Below are 2,732 nucleotides of genomic sequence, written 5' to 3'. Positions count from 1 at the left end.
GGGAAAAAATGGACAAACATCATACCCTGTGCCATTTGACTGGCAATTGGTTTGTTGTATTCAGATCTTGGTGTCATATTTTAGAAAGGACTTTGACCCTACAGAACATGCCCAGAGGAAAGCTCCTAGAAGAGCAAGGAACCATGGAACGGACTTGAAGGAACTGTGGATATTCAGCTTAGTGAAAAGAGTGAGCAGGTGAAGGGGAAGGAGGGAGCCCATTATTTCTGTCATCAGATATTTGAAAGGCTGTCAGGCAGAAGAGGGATTAGGTCAGGTCATGCTGCCTCAAGGTCACATGTGGCCCTCTAGGTCCTCAAGTGTGGCCCTTGGACGGAATCCAAACTTCTAGTGGAATTCTAGTTTATATTCTGTCAAAGGGCCACACTCAAGGACCTAGAGAGCTACACATGACCTCAAGGCTGCAAGTTCCCCAGTCCTAAATTAGATTATTCTGCTTGGCTCCCGCAGTCAGAATTTTAAAAATGGGTGCATGTTTTTAGGAATACAGTTTTGGAATCAACTATGTATAGAGTTTCCCAATAAATAAATATGTCACATGGAATGGGATCCACTGTGAATAGATGACCACTTACCATGTGTGTCCCAGAGATCCATTAGTCAGGGGATTGGGTTCCATGATTTTCAAGGTCTTTTTCAACTCTAGGATGAACAGTTCTTCCATGGACTCTATCAGGGAGGAGTCCTTAATCTTTGTTGTGCCAAGCAGTCCCTTGGCAGTCTGATGAAACATATGAATCTCTTATCAGAAATATGGTTTTAAATGCACAAAATAAAATATTTAAAATTACAATGGAAAGCAATTAACTGAGATACGTTTACCAAGGTAAAAATTTAAAAAGCTGATGAACCTCAGGTTAAGAACCCTTGGCCTAGATAGACTAGAATCAAAAGAAGAAATCATTTTCCCGTCATTCACTGCTCTTCATGTTGGCCAATCATTTCCCTCATGTTTCTCTTCTTTTATTCTTTGGCACAAACTGAACTTGGTTGATGAGATATTCCGGAACACATCCTCTGTTTAAGTGAAACTACCTTTTCCTGAACTAAGATGAAAAGTTCATACTGCAAAGGGAAACTTGCTCCTACTTGGAATGTGACCTCTCCTGCTGCCATTGTTCTCCCATTGGCCTACAGAATATCTCCCCCTTTATCTTTGCACTTTGTTGGAAACCTTTTGGAATGCTGATGTCAAAATATTATTATAAACATTCTGATGACTAGAAAGAAGCTCAAATAGTCTGGCCTGACTTAATCTGGAAAAAGAAGGCTTTGAGATGACCCAGATGACAGCAAGTATAGGAAGAAGGTGCTGTGTGGAAGATAGAGGCTTGTTCTTCATTTCTATTGATGATTAAATATAAGAAAACAGGAATGAACAGCAGGAAGGGTTTAGACTATACATCAGCAGGGAAGATCAAAAACATGTTTACTGCTTTTTAAATAGGGAATCTTAAAAAACAAAAACAAATAAACAAAAATGTGGACGAATTGCTTCCTCAAATGGTTTCAAAGGTGCCTTCCAGCTCTGACATTTTGTGATGACAAGATTACACCAGAAGTCAACCGCATTCCAAGGACTTACTCATACACCTAAACATCTTATAGTCACTAGAAAATTATGGCAACAGGGTAGCTAGGTGGCACAGTGAATAGAGCACCAGCCCTGGAACCAAGAGGACCTGAGTTCAAATTTGTCCTTAGACACTTAACACTCTCTAGCCATGTGACCTTGGGCAAGTCACTTAACCCCAATTGCCCTGCCTTCTCCTCTCCAAAAAGCCAAAAAAAAAAAAAAAGAAAGAAAATTATGGCAACAAGTAACCCAAAAGGCAGTGGAAAAGGCCATGGTGGGTTTAAGTAAACTATAATACTACTAAGGATGAGCTATTAAAAATATATCTGGGGGCGGCCAGGTAGCACAGCGAGTAAGAGCACCAGCTCCAGTGTTGGGATGACCTGGATCAAATCTGGGCTCAGATACTCAGCATCACACCCAGAAATAACTGGCCGTGTAACCTTGAGCAAGTTACTTAACCCCGATTGCTTTAAAAAAATATATATATATCCATACACACATATACAAATATATACTTATATGTATAAATGTACTAATATATACTTACATATGGGCACATATGTATGTGTATATATACATATATCTATAGCATATGCTTATATGTGTGTATATGCATATGTGTGCATATGGTATGTATAGATAGATATAGATATGGGGGGTATATGCATATATACATGTGTGTGTTTATCAGGGACTTGTAATGGCCAGAAAGGAGGAAACCCTGACAAGTAGAGAGAACAAGACAATAGGTGAGTAGAATGAGTATTAAGTTGTTACTTGCTACTTTTTAAGTATTGAAATATCCAGAAGACCCCTAAGATGTCAAATAGATTCTCTATGGAATTTTTACAGAAAGATATGAATTCACTCCTTCCCTACCTAGTTCTACCTCTTAGATTCCCCAGCTTCTCGGAAGATTTTGCTCACATTCCCACAGGAATCCTATTCTGAAATCCCTGGTTGCTAGTGCTTTCTCCTACTTCAAATTGTTGTTGTATTTAATCTTTCTGAATATGGTAAACATCTTATCTTCCCAGTAGAAATTTCGAAGGAGGCAGGGACTATTTTCTCTTCTCTCTTTGGATTTCCCTCTCTTGCACTAAATCTACTGATATGTGTGCTGATACAAGGG

This window comes from Petaurus breviceps, unplaced genomic scaffold (genome assembly GCF_028583685.1).
Source record: "Petaurus breviceps papuanus isolate PSGF00001 unplaced genomic scaffold, PetGlider_PUasm1.0 76, whole genome shotgun sequence".
NCBI classification, from domain to species: Eukaryota; Metazoa; Chordata; class Mammalia; order Diprotodontia; family Petauridae; genus Petaurus; species Petaurus breviceps.
The sequence above is the reverse complement of the archived record's forward strand: the minus strand, read 5'-3'. Positions refer to the sequence as shown.